Genomic DNA, 19,151 nt, shown 5'->3' with positions numbered 1-19,151 from the left:
GGAAATCCAACAGGGCCTGGGGCAGTGAGGGAGATGACCCCGGGACACCTCCTCACAGGGCGGGCTCTGGAGTTTAGCTGCCAAAGAGCAGCACATTCTCCCTGAAGACATCTGTCTCCATGACAGAACATAACGCTGAGCCCCACAATTCCAGTAGAAATGACGGATGCCCATCTTTTCGATTGCAATGGCCTCTGCAGAGCTTGACCCCAGGGATGTTGGAGTCTTAGAGTTATGAAACTATGATGCCCATGATACCAGCCCTTTCGGCCCCAGCACTCAGAGCCACTTCACACATCCCCTCTCCCCTGGCTCATCTCACCCCGTTCACATACCCGGACCAGGGCTCCACTTTTCTCCTTGTACTTCCTCTTTGTCTCTGTTTCTCTCTAACCACACCTCTCTGTGTTTCTTTCTTTCACTCTCTAGGTCTTGCCCAATTCCCCTATCACTCATCCAGTTTCTCTCTCCTTACCTCTTTGTCCACCTCTCCCCAGGCTTCAGGCTATCTGCTCTGTGCTTGCAGCCCTGTCCAGGAGCACAGGGAACTCCTGTCTCTCTCTCTCTCTCGTCATGTTTTGTCCCAGGCCCTGATCAAAATGGAGGAGAATCCCCCATACAGCAGCTGCTCATATTGACATTTGCTAAAGCAATGCTGGCAGAATGTGGACAGCCAGACATTTACCGTTGGTGGCCCAGCCATGACCCAAAAGCTGCTGGAGGGCTGGCTGCTTCCCTAAGCTGGAAGGAAAAAAAAGCTCACAGGGTTCAGGGTCCCTGATGTAGATTGGATTGGCTGATGTAGAAGGAGCCGTATGCTTACACCCAACTCTCCCTGGATTGTGTTGAAGGAACCTTTCTCAGACCATGGTCCTCTGCCCTCCCCATGCCTCAATATGGCTTCAGGGGGAGCTTTATGGGACACCATGTGACTCGCCACAAAAATTGTGCCATTTGCCCCCTTGGAGGCCACCTGGATTGGTGCTATTGGTAGCAGCTGGTAAGGTGCACAAGGGCGCAAAAGCTGAATTAATGCAGGGCCTCCTTACTGGTCTCCTGAATCCATTCCTCACCATCAGAAGAGACCCTTTCCTGGAGACAGACACCTGCCCTGCTCATCAGCACAAACCACATCAACTAGCACATGTGCCATGTGCTCATGAGCATCAATCTATACATGAACAACCACCACCATATCTCCCTAAAGGATGTATCCAACCCCTCAGATGGAACTATTGGTCCCTTCCAGGCAATACAACCCCAAACAATGATCTGTCTTCGTACACCAATACTATACATTCTACCTGTTTGTTAACTGCATATACAAGAACGCCAAAGTGTACACTTGATGGGGAATGAGTGTCGATTTTCCTGGAGGCAGACGCTGACATAGAAACACAACTATGACAAGTGTATTAGGGGATATTAGGAAGGACAATGTGGAGGGGACGGGGTGGACAGGGAAAGCATTCAGACCAAGGGGTAGATTAGACCCCATCTCTAAATATATAATAACCACAGCTGGTTTGTAATGGTTCAGTGTGCTCTTCAAATTTCAAACTGATTGCCCTCTATGTCAAAGTGATTGAGTTATTGCAAAGGGATCTTCTGTTCTTCTATATGCGTTTTTTCTTCTTCGATACATCTGTGGCCTTGGATGAGCACATATTTGTCAGGGTGCATTTGTGTGTCTACCTGTAATGGAAGAGGATTATCTTCAGATCCCTGAACATCCATATTCTCATACTTATCTTTTCCTTCCTTGTAAAGTAGGACCTGAATTTTAATAGAAAACACACAGGAATCTTTGTTGCATCCTTTGAAACTAGAATTGCCAATCTCTCAGCCTCAGGCATTATACCCTTAGTTTCATGAAATTGAATGAACATCTGTTGATGATCTTCTCTGTGCAGATACATTCGTTTCCACGCTGAAAAGGGTGAGTGCTCACTCATCCCATATATTTTACAAATTCCTCATGTGCTTAACCACCTCTTCATCGCGCTGACCTCAGAGATCAACATTATCCCTGCTTCTCAGATCACAAAGCTGATGCTCTGAGTTGAGGCTCTCCCCACTGAGAGCTGGCATTAGGTCTGAGACAAGAGGAACACACGCAAAGCCTCAGGAAATTGTGAGGGAAGTGTCGGAGATGCAAACCTTCAGGCAGGGTGGTGAAAGTAGGTTCAGGGTTGCGGTGACAGGAGTCCAGCAGGGGCATTTCCTGGTCAACCCTGAATTCCCCGCTAAGAGTGTGACTCAGGCTGAAGCCAAGGAAGCCACACAGCTAATCTACAACCTTTCGTCGCATTTAGTCTCACAGAGATACACACACTTAGGCACAGCCCAACATATGTATGGCCTAAGAAACTTGAGGAATCTTAACAGTGTTTCAGTCAGCAGCACCCTTGCATTGAAAAGCCTGTGAGGCCATCTCTACATCTTCTCAGAGACTCAACAAGACAGTAGATGAATATGCTGAACATGTCAACTCATACTGTTCAGATCATCTTACAAATAGTCGAGGTGGAGGTCACTGAGGGCACCAATGAGCTGGTGGTGACTTATAGAGTCCATGAACAGTGATAAAGGGGATCTGTGGGGGAGGGCATGCAGGGTGGACCTGGTAAAAGAGGAGGTCCTCTTGCAACCATAAGGACCTACAGAACAGAAGCGACAGGTATGTTGGTATGACAGACAGAAGTAGAACGCCCACAGGAGCTGAAACACAATGAAGCAGGTGTCAGCACCTGGCCCCTTGTTCATTCACGGGTTCTAGTAGAATGCAGCATCAGTGCCAGAAAACTCTACCCTCCCACGAGATCCCACTTACAACCTGAAGGTCTCACGAGGACCTCCTATGAGGTCCCACCTACAGCCTGAAGGTACCAGATGCACAAGGAGAAACTACTGTCTCCACACATCACTGCACATGGTTACAAATGCAGAAAGCCAAGGAATCCTATTCTTGAAGATTGATGGCAGTAATGCCAGTCTAATAAAGGAACGTATTCCAGAGAGGCAGGCATCTGTGTTCAGGACACCCCTCTTCCACCAGATCTGCAGACTTTTTACTTACACATTGAGAACAGACAAAACATGAAGGAATGAAAGAAAAGCCCAGCACCACACAGAGATTCAGGGCCACCCCAGGGTCAAAGCTCAAATTGCCATCCCATTCATGTCCTTACTCTGCTTCCCTCACTGACAAAGACATCTTCTGTGCAAGGGCACAGAGACCTTTGAGGAGATGGGGATTCCTGGAGTCCTGCAGGGGGCCTAGAAATGTGTTTTCTGAGAGAAACACGTTACCTGTGCACATTCATGGTCTTAAGAGTGTTTACCTTAATTCACAGGTAATTCAGCTTTTAAATACAATATGAATTGCAGAGCTATTTTGTCCCATTGTAAAAGGGAGGTAGAAATTCTACGTAAAAGAATGAACAGAAACATGTCTCAATTTCAGGTGTAAAACTCCCATAAGGCATCATGAGACAAAGTACCAGTTGCAACTGTTCCTGGGACACAATTGAACCTGCTCATATAAATACAACTGAAGAACTCTGTGAGTTACTGGCCCTGCAGGTAATCACTGATTCTCTCCCTTCACGACTGAAGTTCCACGTACATTTTCGATTACACATGCCGCTTCTGAAAATTCAGAGTATTTCCACCTAGGGGACAACTGGAGAAATTCTCGATGAGCAATAATCGCGCCTCGGATAAACCTCATTGGCTATGATACTGCCACTGCGCAAAGCTTGGGAGAACTTCTCTATTGCACATTGACCAACACAGAAGGACCAGTAATGAGTTCTGAAATTTAACTAAGAACCCTCAACACTGCACAAAGCACACAATATAATGTTGGAAAGTGTTGTTATCTTTTCCAGTCACGAGGCTCATAGCAGACATTCTGAACAAATTCATGGCCTACTCTGAAATAGGAAAAAAAATGAAAATAATCAGGATAATCCCATGCAAAGAAAGTGAGAAAGGTGTCCCATGCTCCAGAAGACTTGAGGGTGCAGTGAAGTGTCATTCTCCTCAAGTTATTTCCACAAACACAAAGTGATAGCCACGTGGTCCTCCACCTCCACACACTTGTGGCGTCCAGAGGCACTAGCTAACATGATGATCTTAAACTGGAGAAGTCTGGAGGCTTGTGAGGATGTAAATCAAACAGTAAAAATACCAGAGGGCATAGAAAACCAGACAAGGTCAGATAAATTTTCCAGAAAGCATTGCAACTGAAATAGGCAACAGAATTTACCTTGTCTTTCTCTGCATCCATGGTAGAGACACAACTGATATTCCCCATGGGAGTTGCACCATGTCCTAGGTCTCATAAAAGATGGAGGGGGATGGAAGTTGATTCTGACTTGCATAGACTGTGTGCAAGAAAAACAAACCATCCGCAACAGGTTTCATTATATTCAACTCTTTCACATTCTCATGTCCCGTACTAGGGGCAGAGGGTTTTTCAGGTGCCTCAGGTGACCCTTGAGGACAAGAGGGAGATCTGATCCTGTCCTTTGAGGAAGGTCTACATGGCCCTGGTTCAGGAGTTTTTATAACTAATCAAGCATCTGTGAACAGTTCAGGTCTCAACTAGCTAGAAATAAAGTTAGGGGTGTGTTTCATCCCTCAGAGAGCCCAGCACATGGTCTCTGTACAAGCTACATCCTAGGGAGTCAGCATGTATAAGGCCTCTTTCCTTCTCAGAGACATGTGTTGCCCAGCTCACTGGGTGGAAACGACTGCCCATTTCATTCATTTCCTGAGAAATTGGAAGCACATTACACTGTCCTCACTCAGGCTAACCTGAAAGCCCTGTGGTGCCATCACTGCATCCTCTCCAAACACTCAACAAGTAAAAAGACAAAACGTGTTTTATAAGTCAACTCATACTGTTTCAATCATCTTTCCAGATGGTGGAGGTGGAGGGTGAGGTCCCAGAGGCCACCAGGTTGGAGAAGTTGGTGGTGGCCCAAAGACCCTGGATGGTGATAAAGAGCAGCCCAACGGGGTATGACACGGAGGGCACTTCTGAGAAAGGAGGAACTGTTCTGGAAGCCATTTTGACATGCCGGACAGAAATTAAACTTTTGAGATGTGTTAGAGTAAAAGGTGAAAAATCCAACACCAACACTAACATACCTGAACCCCAGTGAAGCCGGAATGGCACCTCTCTCCTTCCCCTCCACCTGGTTTCAACAGGGCAGCATTACTGCCACAAAACTCCACCCTTCCCAATGGGTCCAACCTAGAGCTTCTAGGCATTTGTGGAGACAAAGCAGTGCATTGCTGGCAGCAAGCATGGTACTAGCTGTGCCTGAAAATGTAGGGAAGGAAGTGGCTACTCTTAAAGCATCAGGGGGATAATTACAGACTACTAAAGAAAGTCTGTTTCACACACACAGGCTTCTATTTCCAGGACTACTCTCTATCCAGCCCTTCACCACTTCAACAGCTACGTCTTGGCATAATAAGAGCTGAAATGGTGAGGAAGAATTTTGTTTTCATATCATTCGTTTACATCTTTAATCCATTTCAAGTTAATTCTTGGAGTGATGTAACATAAGGTGCTAAGCTTTAATCTTATACATGTGACTATCCAATTTTCCCAGCTCCAGTTATTCAAGAGACTACTCTTCTCCACTGAGTATTCTTGACTCCCTTGTCAAATACTAGTTGACTGTGCATGCATGGCTTTAGTTTGGGCTCTCAATTTCCATTCCATTGCCTTGTGTGTGTGTGCCTATGCCAATGACATAACTGATTTCTTTGTGTTAGAATGCAGCTTGAAATCAAGAAGTGTGATGCCACCTGTTTTGTTCTTTCTTGCATTGGCTACTTGGGGTCTTTTTGTGGTTCCAAATACATTTGAAGATATGTGTTTCTAATTGCATAAAACTTACATCCATTGGATGTTCTTTCCTGCTTTGTCAAAGATGAGTTGGCCATACGTTTGTGGGTCTAGTTCTGGGGTTTCTATTCTATTCCATTGGTCTATGTGTCTGTTTTTGTGCCAGCTATACTGTTTTCAAGCCCAGCGATTAATTTTATGACTATTATTCTAAAATTCACTTTCTGTTATATTATTTAAATTCTTTTTGATCAGCTCCTTAGCTGTTGTTATTTCCTGGAGATTCTTCTGAGGGGAATTCTTCCGCTTGGTCATTTTGGATAGTCCCTGGTGTGGTGAGGACCTGCAGGGCACTTCTCCTGTGCTGTGGTGTATAACTGGAGTTGGTGGGCGGAGTCTCCTGTTTCTTTCATACAAATTGAATTTCTTCCATTTCTGCACACAGGTTTTACAGTTTTCTGTAGAGAGGTCTTTCACTTCCTTAGCTAAATTTGTTCCTATAAATTTTATTGGTTTTGATGCTATTGTAAATGGGATTGTTTTCTTTCCCTCTTAGATAATTTGGTTAGTGTATAGGAATGCTACAGAATTTGATCTGTGACTTTCTATTTTGGAACTTTATTGCATTTCTTGATTAGATAGGAACAGGTTCTTTTACATTAAACTTTTTATTTCATTCCTTTACCTTATTTTTAAAAAATCATGTTATTTGGGAATAGCTGACACACTGTGTTACATTAGTTTCAGATGAACAACATAGTGATGGGACAAGTGTATACATGCTGCTACGCTAACACAGGTGTAGCTATCGTCTCTCACCATGCATCACCACTCCAGTACCATTCTCTATTTTCCCTATGCTATGTCTTCTACCTGTGATTTATTCATTCCATAAACAGAAGCCTGCATCAACCAATCCCCTTCACATATCTAGGGCATCCTTGTCTTGTGCCTGATCTTAGAGGAAAATCTTTCACAATCTCACTATTGAGTATGATGTTAGCTGTGGGCTTCACATACATGGCCTTTCTTATGTTGAGATATGTTCCTTCTACACAGAATTCTAAAGAGATTTTTAGCACAAATGGATACCAAATTTTCTCAGAACTTTTTTTTTCTGTGTCTATTGACATCGTCACATGAGTTTTCTTTTTAATTTTTAAAATGTATTTATTTATTTTAGGTTAAATTTATTTATGTATTTCTTTAGAATTTATTTGTTCAAGTGTTTAATTAAATTCCAGTTGGTTAACATACAGTGTAGTGTTAGTTTCAGGTATAGAATGTAGTCATCCATCACTTACATACAACACCAAGTGTTCCTCACTACTAGCGCCCTCCTTAGCCCATCACCCATTAAACCCATCCCCCTGCCCACCTCCCTTCTAGTAACCCTGCCTTTGCTATTTATACTTAAGATTCTGGTTTCTGGTTGATTTTTTTTCATTCAAGTATGTGAGGAGTCACATTTATTGATTTGCATTTCTGAAACATCCTTCCTTTACAGGGAAAAAAGCCCTTCATCACGGTCAATGATCCTTTTAAGGTGATGCTGAATTTGGTTTGCTTGTATATTATTGGGAATTATTCATCTATATTCATCACGGGGATACTGGCCTATAGTTTTCTGTTCAAGTAGTATCCTTTTCTGGCTTCCTACCAGGGTATTCCAGTCTCATGAAATGAGTTTGGAGGTGTTTATCCCTTTTTAATCAGTGAGAGGACTGCTGTTAGTTTCTTCTACAACGGTTGTTCAAATTCACCAGTGAATGCACCTGTTCCTGGGCTTTTCTTCCCTGAGAGAATTTCCATTACTAACTCAATTTACTTGCATTGGTTATCTTCTTGTATTGATGCAGTCTTCCTTTAATGGGTCTGTGCAAACCTTCTATATCTTCCTAATACAGTCTTGGTAGGTTGTGTGTTTCTAAGAACCTATCCATTTCTTCTAGGTAAGTGGTTTGCTGGCATCTAATTTGCACATAGTCGCCTCTTTGTTTCCTTTATATTTCTTTGGTATCAGGTGTAATGTCTTCTCTTTTATTTATAGTTATTTTGAATTGGGTCGTCTCTCTGTCTTAGCATAGTCTATGTATAGTCTTGACAATTTTGTTTCACTCTTTCGAAAACCCACTGTTGGTCTTCTTCCTATTTTCTATTGATTTCATGGTCTCTATTTCATTGGTTTCCACTCTCATATGTATTCCTTTCTCCGTTTTGAGAACATTGGACGTAGATTGTTGTCTTTTTCTAGTTCTTTGAAATTAAAGGTAGGTTGTTCATTTGAGTCCCGAATGTATCCTCCACGCATGCAAATCCAGTGACTCATCAGAGAAGCTTCAATAGGTCTTTCCTGTCCTATTTCTCATTCTGAGAATTCTGACAAATGGAACCAGAAAATTTATTTGAAGACACAATAGATGAAAACTTCCTTCAATCGGGGAAGGAAACAGATTCAGAAGCAGGAGGCACAAAGAACCCCCAAAATATTCAGCAGAAGCAGATCTACACCAAGTCATGTAGTAATTAAAACCCAAAATGTCATGATCAAGAAAAATTTTAACAGCAGGAAAAGAAAAGATGACAGTTACCTACAAGAAAAAACCCCATAAGTTTATCACTGGATGTTTTTCAGAAGAAAGTTTGAAACCGTAAGTGAGCAGCAGGTATGGTAAAGTTGCTGAATGGAAAACATCTGCAGCCAAAGAGAGTCTATCCACAACACTATCATTCAGATGGAAGGACAGATCAAGAGGTTGCCAAATAAATACTAAGCGAGTTCACAAGCCACAAACCACCCCCGCAAGAAATGTTAAAGGAGACTCTTTAAGTGGAAAAGAAACACCTAAAGTGACAGTATTAAAGTGCGAAACGCAAAAGCAATAAAAATGAATATATCTGTAAAACATCAGCCAAGGTATCCACGATATGAAAGGTTTTGAAATATGACACTACATATCTACAACACGGGGAGGAGAGGAGTAAAGAACTGGTTCAAGCTTCAACAACTATCAACTTAATATAGACTTCTATATGCAGAAGTGGTTAGGTACAAACCTAATAATAACCACAAATCAAACACCACTAATACATATGCAGAGTATAAAGACAAGCAATTTCAACTGCACTACTAAATAAACCCAGCAAACCATAGAAAAGAGAAAGAGAAGAAAGGATCAGACAGATTCAGAAACAACCAACATCAAGTAATAAAAGGACAACTGTATGTCTATCAATTACTTTGAACGGAAACAGAATACATGCTCAAATCAAAGGCACTGGGTGACAGATAGGGGCACCTGGATGGCTCCATCGCTTGAGATTTCGACTCTTGATTTGGGCTCAGGCTATGATCCCAGGATCCTGGGATTGAGTCCCAACTGAGCTCTGCACTGAGCTTGAGATTTGCTTAAGATACATCCTCACTCTCATTCTCTCTCGCTCTCCTTCTATCTTCCCCCACTCCCCCACCCTGCCATCCCATGCCTGTGCACTCTCTCTTCATAATAAAAGGCACTGGGTGATAGAATGAATAAAATATAGGACCCATCTATCTTCTACCTACAAGAGGCTAACTATAGAACTAAAGTATCAAAAGAAAACTGCAGTAGCCATACCTATATCAGAAAAAAATAGATTTAAAAAGAAAACTGTAACAAGAGACAATGAAGGACACTATAATAATAAAAGGTACAATCCAAAAAAAGATAGAACAATTGTAAACATATACGCACTCAACCTGAGAGCATCCAAGTACACAAAACAGTCAAAACCTAAAGTATTGATAGTCATACAATCATAGTAGGGCACTTTAACACTCCAATGATACCCATGGAGAGATCATTCCATCAGAAAATCAACAAGGAAGTAGTGACTTTGAATGATAGAGTAGACCAGATGGACTTAACCGATATATTTAGGACATTCCATCCTAAAACAGCACCATACTCATTCTTTTCACATGCACATGGAAAATTCCCCACACTCAATAAAATATTAGGTCATAAAACAAGCCAAAACAAAATCAAACCAATCGACGTCATACCATGTGTCTTTTCAGACCACAATGCTATGAAAGTAGAAGTCTCCAACAAGAAAAAAAAAATCTGCAAAAGGCACAAAAACATGGAAGTTAAACAGCATGCTCCTAAACAATCAATGGGTCAACCAAGAAATCAAAGATGAAATCGAAATAACATGGAAACAAATGAAAATGAAAACACAACAATCCAAACTTCTGTAAAGCAAGAAAACTAGTTCTAACAGGGAAGCTTATAGCAATACAGGTCTGCCTCAGGAAAAAACAAAAAACAAAATACCCTGAAGTAAACTCCATAACCTTATAACTATAAAAGCCAGACAAAGGACAACAAACAAAACCCCCAAACAGCAGCATGAAGAAAATAATTAAAAGCAGAGGAGAAATAAGTGATATAGAAGGTAAAACTACAGTAGAACAAGGTAAGTGAAATTAGGAGCTGCTTCAATGAAAAGAACATTGAAATTGATAAGCCCTAGCCAGACTAATCAGAAAACAGAAATGACACCTATAAATAACAATGACAGAGAACAACCAACACCACAGAAATACAAACAATTGTAAGAGAATATTATGAGAAACTATATGCCAACAAGCTGGACAAACCAGATTATATGGATCAATTCCTAGAAACATGGAACTTACCAAAACTGAAGCAGAATGAAATCAAAAATTTGAACAGATGGTTTACTAGCAAGAAGACAGATTCAGTAATCAAATGTCACCTAAGAGACAACAGTCCAGGACCGGACGTCTTCACAAGCACATTCTATCAAACATCTGAAGAAAAGTTGATGTCTATACTTGTCAAACTATTCCAGAAAATAGAACAGGAAAGAAAATATCCAAATTAATTCAGCATTACCCTGATACCAAAACCAGATAAAGACACCACGAAAAAACAAAACTATGGGTCCGTATCGTTCAAGCACACAGATGCAAATGTCCTCAACCAAGATTTGGCAAACAGAATCTAACAACGTACTCAAAAAAAAAGTCCACCAGAATAAAATGGGTGGTGAATGTAAAACTGAGGCAGGTCTACGAATCTCTGAATGAGAAAATGGGCCAAAAAAGAAACATAAAAAAAAGTGGAAATGTATCAGACAGGGGATCTAAGCATCAATTTTCATAGAGATACACTATGCTCAGGCTTTTTCTTCTAAACTTGGCTCACAATGCTTGCTTAGTACAATCTTTCCCACACTGAGAAGGGGCATTGGTAAGTTCTTTGACCAGCAGCAGTCTCAGAGGGATGGCGTGAATCAGCTTTTAGTAAAAACTGCAATCAATTTAAAAGTATTTCAGTTTTTCACGAGTTCATGAGAAATTAAAAAACATGCCAAATCTCACCTGAAAAAGACATAAGGTAACTAGTATGTTTTTAAGATATTATTGATGAGATTCCTTCCAACGAAGACAAGAAAGGATAACTGTAACAAATTCTGACGCAGGAATAATATTGAATATTCAAATAACGGGAGGTTCCTGACACAAAGTACCTGTCAGGTTTTCAGTTGTTTTCAGCGACTACAACATTGTTGGGGGACAGATACCCACTGAAAATTATAAAAGCATGTATGATGTGGAGGGCACATTGTGTTTTTACCTCTGGCTCTGCTTCCAGCAGGACTTGGAAGAGTGGGTCCCAGCTGATTCTTCTAGAAGGTCCTGAGAGTCAACATTTGGTGTCTTTACTTCCAAAGTGAAAGCGACTCCTGTTCCTCCGTATTTGTGACAGGATTTCTCCCCCAAAACAATTTTGAATCTGGAACAACAACAACAAAAAAAAACCCAGCCTCTCTGACGTGGCATCGTGGGACCCCCTGAATCCACACATCCTTGACTGAAATACATCTTGTTCACATACCGGCAGGGGAAATGAGGAAAAAACCACGGACAGCCCTGAGAATGCAAGGGACTGTGCTGCTCACTGACCATCCAGCGCTTCCTGGAAGCTGCCCAGCACCCCTCCCCAGTACTCAGCCCCACCACTGAGGAGACTGCAAGTGGCTGGGAAGCCTCCAGAGTCTCCCCCAGGCCTGGGGGCGGAGCCTGATGGATACCCAGCTCTGGCTCTTTGCCCACACTCTGAGGCACTGGGTCCTCAGGAGCAAGGAAGCCTTTCCAGCTCTGAGGCACCCTGGATCAGAAAAGCCTAATGGGCGCCTTCTCTGGCTATCGCTGAGCCTGCAGAGGACCGGCCCCTCCATGGGCGTGCTGTGTGCGCGCCCTCTGCTGGCCGCCGTGGGAATTCCTGCAATGTTCAAAGCCATGGCCGCTCAGCTGGAGATACTGAGGGTGTAGCTGGTCCAGTTAAGCCTGTCCTCCAGATTGGGAAGGGTCTTAGTGACAGGGCCTGAGACACAAAGAAATGTTTTCCTTCTCCTTTTTACTGAATAAGGAATGAAACCGAATTTATTGATACAATGATGTAATTTGTAATGCTTTAAGCAGCATTCCCAGAAAGACAGACTGCAAATTGACACATGCTGAATGAACGACAGGCAGTGGTATTTACCATGAAAATACATGGGTTGAATAAAAAATTGACACCCTTGAGAAAGAGATACAGGCTTCCAGCTATGAAATGAATATGTCATTGGGATACAATGTACAGGTTATAGAATATAGTCAACCCTGTAAGAAAATATTGCATGCTTTCACATCATAGCTACGCTTGTCTAGGTATATGGAGAGCATATTGTATACACACGGAATCACGGTGATATACGCCTGAAACTAATACAACATGGTGTGTCTACTATATGTCAATAAAATTTGACAATACTTTAACTTTCTCCTTCACCATTAAAATTTATTTCTAATTGAGAACACATGAAATTCCTTTTACACCATATCCTCTAATGTCACCATCTTGATGTTGAGAGCTTATTTTTCACGGTGTCAATGTGTTTGATGACACAAATGTGACAAGGTCAGAATGCATACCTAGAGGGAGCTACACATCTGTGATGAATTTCCTGCCTCTATATGGGTAATATTTTCTATGAAAAGTGCTTTAGGGATGAAGATGTGTGAAATAAGTTCCATCAGACTCATAGGTAGATAACTGTGCCTTGAAATAATAATTGCCATGTCTTCACAATCACAGGAAGGCTAGGTGAAGACAGAGATTTCTCTTTTCATGTAAGAGAAAGGGGTGGTGTTTTAAACTTCTCACTTACAATCCGCAATCCAGAGATCAGCAGTAGATGTAAGAATAGCAATGCACTATCATGTTGCACATAACTAGTTCTGTTGGAGAAGTGGAGAAGGTACACTAAGGGTGGCTGATTGAACTAAAACAAACTCTGGTCTCTAGCTTAGAGACCCCCTCCTCCGGGTTCTTCTTCCCTTGTTTGCTGCACATTTAACCACCCCCCCACACACACACACACAAATACGGAGGCTGATAACTAAAAATTACCCTTCCTGCTCTCAATCGGGGTTGAGATCTTTGGAGACATACGGTCTCCTCTGAGCCCGCTTGTGTTAAATAAATCTCCAATCCCCCAAGATCTCTGAGTGCCACTTGGTTTTTCCGCCAGTGTTCCAACCTGGTTCCATAACAAATTTGGTTCCCTGAGCAGGAAACCCAACCATGCTGGCTCATTGTTGCCACCAGTTTGGGAGAACAGCGAGGCGGTACCGGAATGAGGGATCATAAGGTAGAGTGAGCAACCTGCCTAAATATCGGCAGTCTCCTTCTCTGTCCCATTCAGGCCAGCACCTCACCGGCATTCCCACCGGACACGAGGAGACTTGGCTGGTGAGGTACTGGGCCCGAGGGTCAGAACCGGTAAGGCTGGGGCCAATCTAGTCAGGGCCGCTCACAAGAGTGGAAGGGGGACCTGTTTACTCCCCAAGACTTCAGAAGCCTCACAGGTAGGGATTCTCTGGTAGGGAATATAATAACATCTGGTGTGTATGTGAATGTGAATGTGCGATTCGGTCTAGCTTGCCTGCTGAGTAAGCTTCTGTGGCTCCACAGACAGGTACCCTTGGGGTCCCTAGGGGCCCATGGAGACTGAGTGGGCCTGTCTGAGATTCCATAATGAATGGCACTGGGTCTGTGGTGATATAAGAATGGCTTCTGATCATGTGTTACAAGGCTGGGACCTCTGGGGCTGAGCGTCACCTGGGTTCCTTCAGAAAATGGCCAGGCAAGCATCTGGCTGGTCTCCTCATTGGAGGGGGCGCCCCTGTCCCTCTGTCTTTGTGACTCCGCCTCACGGGAGAATTGTGGAGTCGGGATGGGGCAAGGAGAGCCAGGCAAAGGTTTTGGCTGCTTTACCCGGAGACTCACCCAGGGAGCCAAAGAAGCGACAGACTGCTCCCCTAATGTTCCCCTCTTCATGACAATTTAGGCTTCCCTCCCCTCCCCTGAGCTTGAAACTCCTCCCCCAGCGGGCTGGCTGCTGCCACTGCTGCCACTGCTGCAGCCTCCCCAGCCAAGGCACTGCCACTGCAGCCACCCATTTTCCTCCCCTCCGTGCCAGACAACCCTCCCCCACAAGGCCCTGTGGCCAGATTGTGCCCTCGGCCAGGTGCAGGTTCTCTCCAGATGCAGGTCCACATAGGTTGATATCAGAGGGTCTCAGGGAGATCACAACAGGGGGCTTATAAGACCATAAATATGCCCAGCAGCAAGGGAGGAGGCCGAGAACCTCCTTAGCAAGGGGTCAATGATCCTACTGCAAGGGGAAAGGACATGAGAAAGAATAAGTGTCCCAACAAGGGAAAGTCCCCAAAACCCAGCAGATATCAGGAGGAACCTCCAGAAGAGGACCTTCCTTATTGGTCTAGCCGAGATAGAACCCAACTAAAAGGAGACACTGACTCTCTCTCCCTGTTCCTCTGCTTAATAGATGTGAGGGATTCTCCCTCATTTCCCAGGTTAACAGCTATAATTCGAGGGTGCCATGGGGCACACTCTGGTCTTTACCTGCTAACAAGCTGCACATGCTGCCTCAAGCCATTTATCTCCATGACTGATACAGAGACAGGACCCCAACACGCCAGGCAAAATGAGGGGCACCCATCTTCTCAAGGGCAATGGCCTGTACAGAGGTTGCCGCAGTGAGGTTGGAGCTTTGCACTCAGGGAACTGTCATGCCCAGGGTTCCTACACATTCTGCCTCCAACACTAAGAGCATCGTCACAGAGCCCCTCCTGGATGGCCCATCGCCCTCTCCACACACTGTGACCAGCTCCATCCTTTCTTCCTTGCCTCCTCTTTGTCACTGCTTCTCTCTATCGTCTCCCTCTGTTTCTTCCTCTCACTCCTTCAGACATGCCCAGTTCCCCCATCACTGACTCATTGTCTCTCTCCCTGCCTGTCTCTTTCTCTGCCTCTCCCCAGGCCCTCATCCTTCTGCTCTATGCAGCCCTGTCCATGAAGCATGGCACCACATGTCCTGTGTCCTCCTCTCTCCTGTCATCTTTTAGCCCATGCCCTGATCACAGTGTATGCGACTCCTGTTTACAGAAGCTTCTCATGATGACCTGTACTGCAGCATTGCTGTTCCAACCACTCCTGGGAAGCATGTGGACAGCTAGACCTTGACCCCTTGGTGGCCCAGCCATGAACCCAAAGTTTCTGGAGGGCTGGTTGTGTCCACAACCTGGGAGGAAGGAGGGCCCTGCAGACATCAGTGGCTCAAGGGCAGAATGCATGGACTTTAAGTCCAGGACAGAGCCCTGGAGTGACTCTGCAAAAGCACATTTCCCAGAGATGGGAAAACTGATGAATTATGAAATTTGGAAAAAATTAACCTTTGACTAAGAGCATTCAAAATTGCTAAGCATATCGCAGAAAGTAGGACTTTTCGTGTTTTTCAGTTAGTGAGTTAGACAACCAATGTTCTAACCAGGTTAATGACTAGCTCTGTACAGAAAAGGAGTAAAATAACAACAATTAAACTGTTTCAGTTTTCAGGAATATTCCCATGAAAGGAGGTCTGGAAGAAGTGAGGCAGGCCAGGAGACCTAAGTGTCATGTGAGATGTCATCCTCCTCATGTTATTTCCACAAACACACAGCGGCTTCCCTGTGGTCCTCAGCCTCCAAACACTTATGGCTTCTATAGGCACCACCAAAGATGACAAACAAGCTAAGAACAGAGAGGCCAGTAGGCTCTTGAGAAAGAGTTTTACTCTTTGTACAGTAAATAACGCCATAGATATATGTCAGAACGTACAACCTAGAGACAACACCAGGAGAGAGTGCTGTATAAAGAGATAAAAGATTCCAGAGAGAGAGTTACAACTGAAAATTGTTGTATCATTTCCCTTGACCTTCTCTGTGTCCATAGTAGGGACTGAATTCTTGTTTCTCACAGAAGCTGCACCAGGTTCTGCATTTGATAGAGACCAAAGAAGGGATGGAGGTTTTTTCCGGTTTGCATAGACTGCATGGAAATAAAAACATACAAAACAAAACAAAACAAAACAAAACAAAACACCTCCGTGCCTTCCTCCAACATCTTGCACTGCTTTCTACAATCAGGTCCCTTAACAGAAACAGAGGGCTTTCCACATGACAGAGGTGACCCCTTGGGACTCAGGGGAGCCTTGAGGAAGGCACCAGAAGGCTTTGTTTGGATACTTTTTAATCAGCCAACTGTGGACAGGTCAGGGCTCAATTCATTGGAAATCAACACTAAAAGAAGGGTTTCCTAATACACATCATGGGAAACGACAATTCATCACAGATTAAAAATTAAAATATGAATGGCTTAGTTAAGATAATGTCTGTAAATGTCAGCATGAACAGCACACTGTCCTTTTCTACAAGGCATGTGTGGGATTTTTCAAGTGCTGTACTGTATATATCATCTGCCTTATGTATCTGACAAGGGATTATGTAAGTATTCATGAAAAGAAACGACCTTGAGGAGACTAATACTATAGTAATGAGGAAGGGAAATGTTAACGCTATGTGGATTGAGCTGCAAAGTGTCAGAGTTACACTAATAAAATAACATTAGAGGAGTGAAATTTCACAAGGATTTACTTTACTGAGTACTATAGTTCACAATACAAAAAAAAAAAGAATAAAGGGACCTGTAAACAGAGGAAAAAATGTCTGCTTTCTTTCATCAAAGCATATTTAGTCTGAGCATTTATCCAAAAGCCAATACAAGAAAGCTCATCAGGACATACAGACTCCAATTCATGCTGTTGTTCACGTTATTTATGTGAAACAAAAGAAACAGCCTTCAACATTGTCTCAAGGTGGAAGGGGCGCTGACCAACGATCTTTCTAGCACCCTATCTCCAGTTAAGTGTAACTGGGAGGTGGAGTAACTGGGAGGCCTGGAGGCCCGGGGCGAGCAGCCGCGGGCCTGGAGGCCCGGGGCGAGCAGCCGCGGGCGTGGAGGCCCGGGGCGAGTAGTCCCGGGCCTGGAAGCCCGGGGTGAGCAGCCCAGGGCCTGGAGGCCCGGGGCGAGCGGGGCACTTCCCATTCTGTGTCTCCAATCCCTCGGAACTTTCCGGGGAGTTTCTGAGCTGAGACCCCAGTGTCTGGAGGCTGTTTCGGGTTCTGTGACCCATTTCTCTCAGGTACAGGGTGACCGCCTTCTCTCAGGCTCCAGCCATGGTGAGCCATCATAATGACTCAGGGCCTGGAGGCCGGGGCTCGTAGCAGGTGTTTGGGATTCTGGGTCTCGAACCCCTCGGTCCTGACCCGGGAGTATCGGAGTGGAGAGGAAGGGATGTTGGCTTTTCAGGATTCAGGCATATGTCTCGTTGGGATTTTAGGCTTGCTGCATAGCCCCTGGAAGGGCTGCTTGGAATTCTGTGTCTCCTACTTCTCCATCGTTCCCCGTAAGTTTCTTATTGAGACCACGAGGTCTGGAGTCTGTGTGGGAAACAATGGCCCGTTTCTGTCACTGACAGGGAGACGCTTCAGCCCTGATGAGCCATGGTAAGATAGATCCCCGGGCGTGGAGACCCGGATCGACCAGGAGCACTACCCATTTGGTGTATCCTATCCCTCGGAACTTCCCGGGGAGTTTCTGAGCAGGGAACCCAGGGCCTGGAGGGTATTTGTGTTTGTGTGACCCCTTCTCTCAGGTACAGGAACGGCTTCAGTCATAGTGAGCCATGGCGAGCAGCCCCGGGCGTGGAGGCCCGGGGCGAGCAGCCCCGGGCGTGGAGGCCCGGGGCGAGCAGCCCCGGGCGTGGAGGCCCGGGGCGAGCAGCCCCGGGCGTGGAGGCCCGGGGCGAGCGGGGCACTTCCCATTCTGTGTCTCCAATGCTTCGGAACTTTCCGGGGAGTTTCTGAGCTGAGACCCCAGTGTCTGGAGGCTGTTTCGGGTTCTGTGACCCATTTCTCTCAGGTACAGGGTGACCGCCTTCTCTCAGGCTCCAGCCATGGTGAGCCATCATAATGACTCAGGGCCTGGAGGCCGGGGCTCGTAGCAGGTGTTTGGGATTCTGGGTCTCGAACCCCTCGGTCCTGACCCGGGAGTATCGGAGTGGAGAGGAAGGGATGTTGGCTTTTCAGGATTCAGGCATATGTCTCGTTGGGATTTTAGGCTTGCTGCATAGCCCCTGGAAGGGCTGCTTGGAATTCTGTGTCTCCTACTTCTCCATCGTTCCCCGTAAGTTTCTTATTGAGACCACGAGGTCTGGAGTCTGTGTGGGAAACAATGGCCCGTTTCTGTCACAGACAGGGAGACGCTTCAGCCCTGATGAGCCATGGTAAGATAGATCCCCGGGCGTGGAGACCCGGATCGACCAGGAGCACTACCCATTTGGTGTATCCTATCCCTCGGAACTTCCCGGGGAGTTTCTGAGCAGGGAACCCAGGGCCTGGAGGGTATTTGTGTTTGTGTGACCCCTTCTCTCAGGTACAGGAACGGCTTCAGCCATAGTGAGCCATGGCGAGCAGCCCCGGGCGTGGAGGCCCGAGGCGAGCAGCCCTGGGCGTGGAGGCCCGGGGCGAGCAGCCCCGGGCGTGGAGGCCCGGGGCGAGCAGCCCCGGGCGTGGAGGCCCGGGGCGAGCAGCCCCGGGCGTGGAGGCCCGGGGCGAACAGCCCCGGGCGTGGAGGCCCGGGGCGAGCAGCCCCGGACGTGGAGGCCCTGGGCGAGCAGCCCCGGACGTGGAGGGCCGGGGCGAGCGGGGCACTTCCCGTTGTGTGTCTCCAATCCTTCGGAACTTTCCGGGGAGTTTCTGAGCTGAGACCCCAGTGTCTGGAGGCTGTTTCGGGTTCTGTGACCCACCTCCTCAGGTACA

General features: G+C 45.4%; 1 pseudogene; it reads right to left on the bottom strand.

Moving 5' to 3' along the window:
- Window positions 1-3,609: 3,609 nt before the first annotated feature.
- On the bottom strand, window positions 3,610-3,762 carry LOC125159675 (uncharacterized; annotated as a pseudogene).
- Between the last annotated feature and the right edge of the window lie 15,389 nt (window positions 3,763-19,151).

This window comes from Prionailurus viverrinus, unplaced genomic scaffold (genome assembly GCF_022837055.1).
Source record: "Prionailurus viverrinus isolate Anna unplaced genomic scaffold, UM_Priviv_1.0 scaffold_56, whole genome shotgun sequence".
NCBI lineage: Eukaryota > Metazoa > Chordata > Mammalia > Carnivora > Felidae > Prionailurus > Prionailurus viverrinus.
The sequence above is the reverse complement of the archived record's forward strand: the minus strand, read 5'-3'. Positions and strand labels throughout refer to the sequence as shown.